Genomic DNA, 12,227 nt, shown 5'->3' on the forward strand with positions numbered 1-12,227 from the left:
ACGCATTGCGTGGCATTACTATCTTTTGTGTATGAGGTAGAACCCACATTGTCATATGAACTCATAGATTCTTTACAATATGTTTCTCACTTGATTCATCTAATGTTCTTATCCCAGAAATATTCATGGTGGGCCTAAATTTCAAATTTCAAATCATTTCAACAAATAGTTGATGTCTTTCGGTTTGATTTAAATCCTTAAAAAATAATCTCCATATCTGGTTAGCATATCTTTGACAAGTACGCTTTGGAATCTTATCAACTATTGGTTTCCAAAAATTACCATCAATATCAATCAAATACATAAGCTCCATGCAAAACTCTCAGAGGTGTTCTCAAATTTTGAGTTGCCTCAACATTATGAATGATATTAACATTAGGGATAGATGGCATGCCTTCAACCAAAGATGAAAATGATGACATACCTTGAAATTGAGATATAGAAGATGGTGTAACTCCAACATTTGATATCAATGGTGATGCACTTGCAACATGTGAGATTTCATGGAAGGTGTGCATTAAACATGAGGTCATAAATGGTGTGCCCTCAACTTGAGATGTGAGAGATGGTGTCCCTGTTAGACGTGTGAATATTGTTGTCAAACCAGTTATCTGGTATGGATTGGATAACATATGTAGTATAATGAGGAAAATTTAGTTATTTGGTTTGGTTTGAATGGTTTATGCAGTTCATTGTTGTCAATCCTATTATCAGGTGTCATCGAGATGTTGTATGTAGTCGGTATGTGTAGTTTTTGCTATGAGTAGGTGGTATGAATATTTGGTATTGCTATGAGGAGTGATGTAGTAGATGGAGTTGATATAATGAAATGATTTCTGGAAGATCCCTATCTCCAAACTTTTGTGTTGTGCTTTCACTGATCCCAGTATCAGTTACGTGCTCCGGTCTCATATATTTTGGTGTATCTCTTCATGTCTTGTGTTTTGGTATCCTTGGTATGTATTTTGTGATAAATGGTCTATATCTATGGGTCCAGATGACCGTATCCCATTTTGATAATTAAGGCATATGAATTATGGAAAAGGAAGCATGTAGAGATCTTACGGAGGTCGACTTGGTCAAGGTTTTATTGGATAACGTTCTCAGATAGGCCAACACATTATCCCAATGTATGTGTCCTTTGGTACACACACACACACATATATATACATGTAGAAGCATGTGGTGTGTGTAGTAGCAAGGAAGTGTATGAGGTGTGTGTGTGAGTATTGAGTAGCGGAAGAGATATAACAATGAAGATAACAGAGAAGTAGTGCATGAAGTGTGAGTTGCAGACAACAAAGGTAGTCGATGCAGAATCAAAGTGCAGAGAGTATTGTAGTACTGCAATAGTCCTTTACCAAACCTGCTGCAAGTCTTGAAGGACAATTGTACAAAGATCTTTCAAGGGATCTGCTATAGAGGTTGAGAATTGTAATTTGATCTTAATCTTAGAATTGATCTTATGCATTTGGAGATGCAATCTTCTTCAGTTCAATCTTTCATGTTGCAATGAGCATTCTGACAGTTAGCCATCTTTTGTATCTTTGCAGTGAGCAGTCCGGCAGTGAGTCATTTTTGTAATTTGGTAGTGAACCACCCTCTTGTAAAACACCATATAACTAGTTATATTCTCTTGAGAGTTAACACTCTCTGTGGTTTTTCCCATTTGGGTTTTCCACGTGCAAAATATGGTGTTCCTTTTGTGGCTGTGATTTTTATGTTCATTCTACATTTGTTGTTTCATGTGTGTTAAGAATAATTGGTTTGTTTGATATTTCAGCAAAAGGTTTAAGTTTGGTAGAAATTTTAGTATATTTGGGAATACTGATTCACCCCCACCCCCCCCTCTCAGTATTCTAGTCCCTTCAACCAATCCAATAGTGCCTTCAACTTGAAATGTGATAGATGACATGCTATCAACCTCAAGATTCAATTATCTAGTTGCATTGAAGGTTTTGCATCTATTGCCTTTATGTGGCCAATTCTATCTCTCTTAGATTGGGTGGATATTTCGTATTCCTCTTGAATTGGCATGCCTTCTTGTATGGTGCTCAATTTCCTTGCTTCACAAAGTCACCTCATTCCTTCTCTTTTCTTCACATTCTTAGCTTCACTCTCTTTCATTGTTAGATTCTTTGGTCGTTTCTTTAGTATGATGATGATTTTTACATATGCATGCACAAACAAGACAATGAAATTATTTCATAAAGAGAGCTCAAGAGGAGTAAGATAGGTTGTCCCAATGAATCTATGGTTGTCCTACATTCATCATGGCTTCCCTAATGAAGTTAGGACAAGCTTAATGAAGTTAACATAATCCTAATAAAGTTAGGATAGACTTAATAAATTTATGACAATCCTAATGAATGTAGGACAATCATAGATTAATTGGGACTATCATAACTTCATTAGGCCTATCCTAATGAATGTAGGACAGTCATAGATTCGTTACGAATGATAAAAATACTACACTAACAATGAAAAATATATTGAATAGAAAAGGGAGTAGAGCATAATATTGAATCCAATTTTGAGTACTTATTACCATGCACTTACCACATTAACAATTTAAGAAAGGATGATCCAATTTAAGTAAGGTTGGTTGTCCATTTCATTATCATTCAAATTGGTAATCCTTGATTTGTATTGTTGTTAATCTTTGATTTGTATGACATATTAACTAGGAACATGCTACCATAATCATAAATTCAAACTTAAACAAATACAAAAAGAACAAAATCAAGTGAAAAAGGATTATAATTGAACTAAGTGACAAGGTGTTAAGCACAAAATACACAAAAAAAAAATAGAACGCACGTTAAAATTTGAGAATTGATATCATAAATTGTTCTTTTGGTTTTCGCTTCAAAACTACTCAAAAATTGAACTTTTTAAGCAACTTCCTTCAAATTCAATGTTGAATCCTATGTAAATATAATAGGATTAGTAAAAATTATAAAAATAATGGGTCTATATTCTAAAATTTAAACAAAAAACTCTTAATAAACATTTGAATTCTAGAAACATGAAAAAATTACCTTATATAACCAAATTTGATCTTAAAACTTTGAATCTTCCTCATCTACAATTTCAAATGAACAAAAAGTTGGTGGAAAGGTAATAGAAAGGTGATGGAGCATGCAAAATATGTTTGTGCAAAATGTCAACAACATGAAAAAAAAATTATTTGCTAGATGATGCATAGAAAGTAGACAAAAATAGAGAATGCGGACCTGGATCATGGGTCAGAAGCCCTTTTTTACCATTTTTAGTGTAGGTTATTTGGCTAGCACCAAATTAGGTGCTAGCCAAATAAACTTAATTGGGATTTTACAACCTTTAATAAATTGGGAAAGAAGAGAGAGATGGATGAGAGAAAAAGAGAAAGATAGAAGGAAAGTGAATAGTGAGAGAAATTGATAGACACGGAGACCCTCACCCATAAAACTTTTACCCTCAATCAAAAACCCTTAGAAAGTCTATATTTATACTTGTAGTTGTAAACTAAATACCATAAATCCTACATCCTCAACCTATATCCTCAACTATAGTTCAAGTAATCTAAACCTTGTAATCAACACCCTTAACCTTATACTCTATATTCTATAGATGCCCTATACCTTATACCCTATACTCTATACCCTTAGCCGTAAAACTTAAACCATAAACCCTATCCCAATACCCTTGACCCTATAACCCTATATGCAAAACCCTCAACCCTATATCTTATACCCCTAACCAATAAGATAAACTTTATACCTCAAACCCTAAACCATATAAACTATTTACCCTACACCTTGAACCATGTAAAGGGGAGGGAGAGGTAACAAACTAGATAGAGGCAGGAAGGAGAAGAGGAGAGAAAGGAACAAAGAGATAGAGAGAATAGGAGAGAGAGAGAGAGACAAGGGGGGGGTGTGGGAGAAGAAGAAGGATAGAAGAATAAAAATGAGAGGAGTAAGAAGGGATTGGGGGAGAGGTAGACAAGGACAAAGTGAGAGACTTGGGAAAGGAGGAGAGGTGGAGATGGAGGGAAAGAGAAACCTAGAGAGAGGGGGTAAGGAGGGGGGGAGGGATAGAGAGGGAGATAGGAAGCAAGGGAGGAAGGGAGTGAGGGAGAAGATGGAGAAACAAAAGAAAAAAGAAATAAAAGATGTATAGGAGTAAGAAGGCATTGAATATGATGTTTACATTAAAAAGGTGAAACCTAGGAGTTATAGAGAATCTTCCCAATTTGGTGGTTATGACACAAATATTGAATGTCCTCATGGATTGCCCAAATATAGGAAAATGGTTGATTTGATTGTTACATGATGGAATTTATTGTTGGCAATTTGGAGGAATTGATTATGTGTTGCATTTATGTTTGTCATTGATGTCAACACTAGCTTGTTTGGTTGTATATCAGGTTCTGGTAGAGTGGTTGGACTTTGATGATGATCAGGAGATTTATCTCCAGTATGTTTTGATTGGTGGAATTAGTTTGATTTGGTCATTCATGTTATTCAGATGCGTGCCACATTCATTTGGTTCTAGATTTGGTGATCCGGAACCTATCATGTGTTCTAGTAAGCCTTTTGGTTACCGGTAAGGGTTTTACTGATAGAGCTTTGTTGAAGATATTTTGATGGATTCGATAAGTGGTGGTGGTGTGGCTTCTAGAAGGTTCTCAAGATGCTGATAGTTATCATGTTCATGTTCCAGTTGATCGATGGTGTTGCATTTAGCACCAGACCTAATGCTATTATGTTCGATTATGGACCGATTTATGTAACGTGTTGGTGGATGCTCCCGATGTGTTACCAGTTGGATATATTGTTTGGTTAATGTTATTTCGGTCTTAGGCCGACTTGTGTTATTATTGGTTTGTGGGTATATGTAATGTATTTATTGTATTATCTTTTAGGTGGCCGACCTAATTGTTTAGGTCTCGGGTTGATATAAATATGATGTAAGATCTCTTTTGTAGATAGTGATCGTGGTTATGGGATTATTTGTGTGCAAATAAAGTTGTAATCATATGCAAAGGTTTTGGTCGATCATAGGTGATGAAATTGGGTTTGTATAAGAGGTTTAAGACCTCCAACATTGAGCTTAACTGGAGTTGTACTTAGGCATAGGATATGCTATTCTTGCAGTTCATTCTTATTTCTGGATTGTAGTCTAGAGATCTTTTGTAGTCATTGAGGCTCCTTTGTGATGACCAGTGCGCTCTAGGCTGTTGGCCTTCTTGCATGTGCAAGCCCCTTATTGTAATCACATACTTATTCCAAAAGTATCATCTAACTATGGGTAGGCTTCCCATTTTAGTTTTTCCCTTTACCGGGTTTTCCACGTACAAATCTTGGTGTTATGTGTTGTGGATGCATGGTATTTGGTTTATGATTTATGTTTGTGCTTCATTGATATATCTGTTATTTTGGTATTTGGTTTATGCATTCCGGTAAAAGGTTTTGTGTGCTTAAATTTTCATAATCTGTTAACAACTTATTCACCCCCCCCCCCCCTCCCCCCCATCTCAGTTGTTCACCGGTTAATTTACTTACTATTCTAAGTTGCTTGACCATGACTATGGGGCATTAGATTTTTTCTCTGACTCATAGTTTTAGATACAACTTGGTGACTTCTAGTTCCCAACTTCACTATACAATACTCTTATAATATCGATTTACTATCAAAGGAATAAGTGGTTGCATTGGTGTATATTGTTTGTTGAAATTAATACAAGTTTGAGTCTTTTGGTAGGTTATTTTCTTGTAAGACTTTATCTACATAAATATAGTGCTTGTATAGTTACAATTATTATGTTTGTTTCTTTATTAATACACTAATATTATTGACCTAATCATGGACATTATTAGACTAAATTTCTATTATATTAATTTTATCAATATATCATTTACCATATTGATCAACAAAATATAACTAGCGCTTGCACCAAACATAGGTGCAATGGTAACACCGATAGTAATATATGGTCAAAGTTTAACAATCTTGAATATATAGATGATTTTTTACTTGCAAGTTAGACATATGCTAAAACAAGTAAGAGGAGTTTTTGTTTGCAACTACATACTTGTAATCACACAATCATTTATGGGTTAGCTTGTATTTTAGTTACTTTTGTATAAACCTTTATCATAAATTTTATTAATGTCAAAATTATAATTTAATTTTGCCCAAATTTAATATAAATTTACAATAATAATAATTAACAATTATGTCTCAGTGTACTAGGATTAGATTTAGGATTAACATTGTTTTAAATTCCACAACTTGCAAATAAAAAATAAAATAATATTTTTAAAATCTAAGGTTTTGATTTATTTTTCATAATTTACTTTAAATAAAATAAATTTACAATTATAGTTAGTGTAAGAGAACACTTAGGTTAAGATAGATTTAGGGTTAATTCTATGAGTGCAAAAGCAAGATATATTTGAAACTTGAGAAAAGGGTTGAGAGGAAAGTGCATTTTTGAGAAAGTTATTCTCAATTCCTTACAAAGTTGGTATAGTAGATGTAAAAAGGTAATTTTTTCAATAGTTTTAATTTAGTTGAAGATTATTTTATACAATAATTTAATTAATAATTATTTAGTTCTTATTATTTTGTTTGTTTTAAATTTATTATATTTATTGAATAATCATGTATTTTATTTTATTTTATATATGATATTTACTATAAGGCTTATTTTATTTTAGTTTAAATTATTTATTTATTTATTATATCAAAATTATTAAATTTCAATTAATCTAAAATAGTAGATTTGAGCCTACTTATAATTTTGTTTATAATCATATTGATTCAATAAAGAATGTCAAAATCTATTAAAATATTAGTATATAATGATAGTTAATCCATTTTATGTATTGGATTACAAACTATTTATTAAAATACTCTAAATAAACTATAAGCAATCAAAAATTCTATCCAATTAATATTTTAGAAATATGACCACAATCTTATTTACTCCTCTAAAATTTATGAATAAACAAAAATTGTATCCAATCAAAAATTAGAAATATGAATGTAGACACCTAAAAGTTGCACAATGAATTAAGTGAATTTTATTCATTTAATTATTCTTAATTCTTCCTATTAATTAATATCTCTACTCTTCTAAGCATCTATTAATTAAATTAAGATTTAATTAATATACCCTTCTTCTATCTAAGCCATTTAATTAAATCCCCCAACTTGCAAAATCTTACAAATGCAAGCTGCAACCACAATTGAAATAAATTAATTTTATTTTAATTAAATTATATTTTCCCCACCCACTTGCATTTTCCTACATCTCCCACTTGCCTCCTAAATCCCCTTCCTAAATTCTTCTAGAACCTATCCAATCCTAATCAATTAGCCATAACCCTTCAATCATTCATTTTCCCTAAATTTGAGGATGTCACTACTCAAATTTGGAGGAAAGTCTTCCAAAAGCAATAAAGCCTTTATGTCTTCAACAAGCTAACTTGTTGAGTTCCCCCAAATTTGGAAGGAATCTTACAAATTTATCCCCAAAGTCTTCCGAACCATTAATGGTTAATCACCCTTGTGGCATGGTTACAGACTTTTTACCTAACTCAACCTTCATCTAACCCAGGGGTCTCATCAGGCACTCATGACTTTACCCTTGGTTATTCCTTTAACCTTTGCACAAGAGTTTACCCCTTGGGTAAAAGCTTTATCCAATGGATGACCCCAGCCTAACCTTAACCCTTACCTCCTAAGTTAACCTTCATGTCCTCTAAAGCATTTGATGCTTCTTACATCTCCTCTCAAGCAGTCTCTTGTTGACAATTGTCACCATTTCATTAGTGAGAATTGTAAACATGGATTGATTAACTTTCAATCCTAGCCCTTGATAAGATTATCCAATCTTGACCATCCATTGCCCTATTTTCCCTATAAATAAAGCCCATTCCTTCTTCAAAACAATCAAGTCTTTGTGCATCAAACTTAAAGTCTCATAACATTAAGCATATTATCTCTCTTTGATAGAATAGAATTTTAGATCATTTTATAGCATTATAATCTTAGATATATCATGTTAATCTCACATCATGTTAGCTTCATCTTAGTATCATTTTCATACTAGTTCAAGCTTCATATCAATATCTTGCATCTTATCATCATCTAGTTTCATATCTAATTCATCACTGGGATCTTGGTTGCATTCCATTTAGATCTTAGAATCATTTAAAATCTTGTTCTTTAGGTTGTCATCTTAAAGAATCAAGTGCTCTTCCAAGCTAAGAGCCACCTCGAATCTTGAAGATTCTTGGAGATAGAGGAACATGGAATGATTTTAAAGAGTTTAGATTCATTTAACTTGATTTGTTTGGATTTCTAACCTCTAATGCAATGTTTCATGTGTATGTTTGAATTGTTTTCTCCTCTTGCAGGTTGATACCACATTTTTGGCATACATTAATTGGCGCCCACCGTGGGGTACGTCACCAAATTTTTATTTTTTTTTCATGCAGGTAGTAAACAACAATCATGCCAAAGTACAGGAATAGCGCATCCAGAACTTTCTGTAACGCATCTGTGCTAAACTTTAGCACATCCGTGGCACATATTAGCGCATAAAAACCATGTTTCAGTGCATCTGATCTTCTTTTTAGCGCATACCCTTTTCTTCTAGTCAAACGCATAGGATCACTATTTTAGCGCATCTAGGCCTCAAAGTAGCACATCCAGTTGTTTTTCTAGCACATAGACATCATTTCTTAGCGCATTTGTTCTATACTTTAGCGCATAGATCTGACAGTGGCAAAAATTTGCAACAGAGTCAAAAATTAGGCTTGTGGAAGGACAATATATATTTATACTTTAAGTTATATTCCATATATATTTTCAAGATGTTTGAGAGGGGTTTCGGACCTCTAGGAGTTATAATGCAAAATCTAATTTTTGGAAGATCCTCCAAATTTCAGACTTAGTCAAATTTCAGGGCATTTCAAGATTAGGAGTGAAAAATTTGTAACCAAGATCAGAATTTAGGCTTGTGAACCCCACCATCATGATTTTATTTTTATTTTTTTTGCTAACTAATTGTGTGTAGGTTCTAACAATTTTATGCAGAAATAGAAGGAATTAGTTTAGTTTTCTTTGCTTTCTTTCAAAGTGAGTAAAAAGAACTCACCTTTCTTTTTTTGCAAAAGCTTAAAATGAACCTCGTGATTTATTTTGGATGCATAAAATGAACTTCATGCTTTCCTTTTGGTACTTAAAACAAAAATCAATCTTTTCTTTATTGCATGGATAAAAAGCACAACAAATAAAACACTTTACTTTCTTGCAAGATTAGGGGAAAACACTTTATTTTGGGCTATAAAAAGGACAACAAATTTTCAATTTTCTTGCAAAAGTTAAAAAGAAATACAAACTCACTTTCAAGTTTTGAAAAGGTTAAAAAGAATCTCATTTTTCCTTTGGTGCTAGTTAAAAAGAACTCCATTATTCCTTTGGTGCATAAAACAAACTCACTTCATTTTTGCAAAAGAATAAAAAGAATCTCACTTTCATTGTTTTGTGCAAAGCAAAAAGAGTTTTCATTAAGGATTGACTTCATGATTTTCCTTTTGTTGACCAACATCACAATTTACTTTGTTGACCAGGCTTGTTTTTCAAAGGTTTCTGAAATACACACTTTGCTATGAAAGATTAAAAAGAACACCATGCTTGTTGGAGGAACATATTCAAATAGAAGTTAGAAAATCATTGTCTTGAAGGGTAAAAAGAATCTTGTTTGCCTTGTCTCGAAAGTGGAAGGTATATGCTCTCCCCTTAATTGGGTGACCAAAATGCCAAACCACTCTTATGCTTTCTTCATTTCAAGAATTTAAATCCTTTAGTAGGCTTGCCCTCCCGAGTTGCTCTTAGAGCGCCATTAATGGCTGGTGAGAGGGGAACAACCTAAGTGGGAAATGACTTTATTTCCAAGTGTTCCAACCCACTATAATCAAATGTGGAGGCTGACGAAAGTCCCCTTCAATGGTTTTTCTCAGTGATTAGCCTTCCCCAGTATCTTTAAGATACATAAAGCCTTTGTTCTAAAGGTTGGGAAGCCTCCTGAGGGAGTTTATCACTGAAAATCGAATGGAAGCCTAATTACGAACCTTAGCATTAGAAAATTTGATCTAATTCAATTGCCAAACATTGGCAATATCATAGTGCAAGGGTGGGGAAGAATCCGCCCCCAAGATCACTCACCATATATCTCCCAAGATAACTACTCAATTGTGAAGCAATTCACTTTGGGTTAATTTCTGGCAAAAGGCAAAAAAATGGGTGCCTCTAGGGGGTGACAAGGTTGTTTGAGCTGACGAAGTATCGAGACTAGTGGGCTATGATATTGTCAATGACCTTTGAATAAAGAGTCTATTTGATGTGTCTTTTGCTATAAATCAAACCAATGATAACATCGAGGATTTGAACACATCCTCAAAAAAACATACACTCAATGTTTAGCATAGGGATGATCATTGTTTTCATGTGTGTTATGTATTCTTGTCACAAATGTTAAAATATCTTGCAAATCAACCTCATACAACAATCAATTCAAAACAAAGAGCAAAGAGAAACCTTAGAGAGAAAATAATTTCCAAATCCAACAAAGCATATTTTGAGGTGGTTATTAACATTTCAACTATCTTTAGGAAAGACTTTCATCCAAAAAGATTAGGGGAGTATCAAACCAAGTGATCAAGAGTTTATCTTATCGACTTAGTAAGCTTGAGTATCCAAAACAAAATCATCCATCAAAATCACAAGTGTTAAAATTCAAAAACAACATAAATGAAGAAATCGGGATAGTTAGTGCATAGGAGCAACAACCTAGTGCTTAGCAAACATTCAATAGTGCATTTGCACTAAAACCTAGCGCTTTCATCACTCAACTTAGCGCACAATCAATATCATACTGGTAAAATTTTAGGTAGCGCTTGTCAGCATCAGTCTAGCACATTTAGACATCAGTGTAGCACATTCGAGACATATCAGTCCAAACAATAGCGCGTAATAAGAACATATTAGCACTTAACCCATCAAAAGCAGTCATTTTCAAACAATCTAAGTCAATGCATCAGAGAGGCAGCTTAGTGCATAGAGAGCCTTCTGTGGCCCATCTGGAACATTTGTTAGCACATCCAATCTCTATTTTAGCACATGGTAAAAACCAAGATAAAAAGAGAGCAAATCGGGTCTTTAAGGAAATTTTCATCAACAGTCTTGAGTACCCTTTTAGATCTTCTATCAAACTCAACAGTCAAAATCTGAATCCAATTATTAGAGAAAACGATTCCAAATCAACAAGGCGTTCTTAGAACAAGTTTTTTGAATCATCAACTAGTTTAAGATTAGACTTCATCCAACAAAATTAAAGAGTATCAAAACAGTGATCAAAGGTTCCACCATCCAACAGATTGTATCAGAAACACATACCTAGTTTAATCTTTAAGTTTTCAAATCAAGTTTCCATATAGGGAGACTTTATCCATATCATTTGACACACTTTGTCGTGGAGGTGAATCGAACTAAACATCTACTTGATAAATTAAACTTGAGTATTCAAACAAAGTATCCAAATCCAACATCAACATCAATATTGATCATTTGTGTATGACCACTCCTCATATTTTGAGAAGAACAAATCTTCATCACAAGATGAAGTTGAAGAAGAGACAACCTAGTTCTAAGGCACTTACCAAAAGGAGTAAATTTATCTATATCAACCTATCAAAAACATCAACTTTGATCATTCGTATGACCATTCATCATCAAACCGAGAAAAAGGAAACTCATTCAAAGGAAATGAGTCCTAACCTAAATCAAGATCAAGATATTATGGCTCTCCAATCTAATCCCATCTTTTATCAAGATCTCACCTATCAATAATCTTATGATGATCCCCTAATATTTTGGTATTCCATCCACGATGATCCCCTTTCATCTCAAGAGCAGAGTCCCATTCAACATCCATCTCCTAAGAAAGAGCATGATATCCCTTCCATCTCCTCCACTAATCTAATTTCAAATCAAGAGGAAAGCACAAACTCAAATGATCCTACTCCAAGTCAAGATCAAGATCAAGGAATCCTTTCATCCTCAAAATCTATCTTAGGTCCTTTCATTCCAAAGTCAAAGTCTTCATCCTCCAAATCTATCTTAGGTCCTTCAATCCAAAGTCAAACTTTTCATCCTCCAAATCTGTCTTA

Source organism: Cryptomeria japonica, chromosome 11 (genome assembly GCF_030272615.1).
Source record: "Cryptomeria japonica chromosome 11, Sugi_1.0, whole genome shotgun sequence".
In the NCBI taxonomy this organism is placed as follows: Eukaryota; Viridiplantae; Streptophyta; class Pinopsida; order Cupressales; family Cupressaceae; genus Cryptomeria; species Cryptomeria japonica.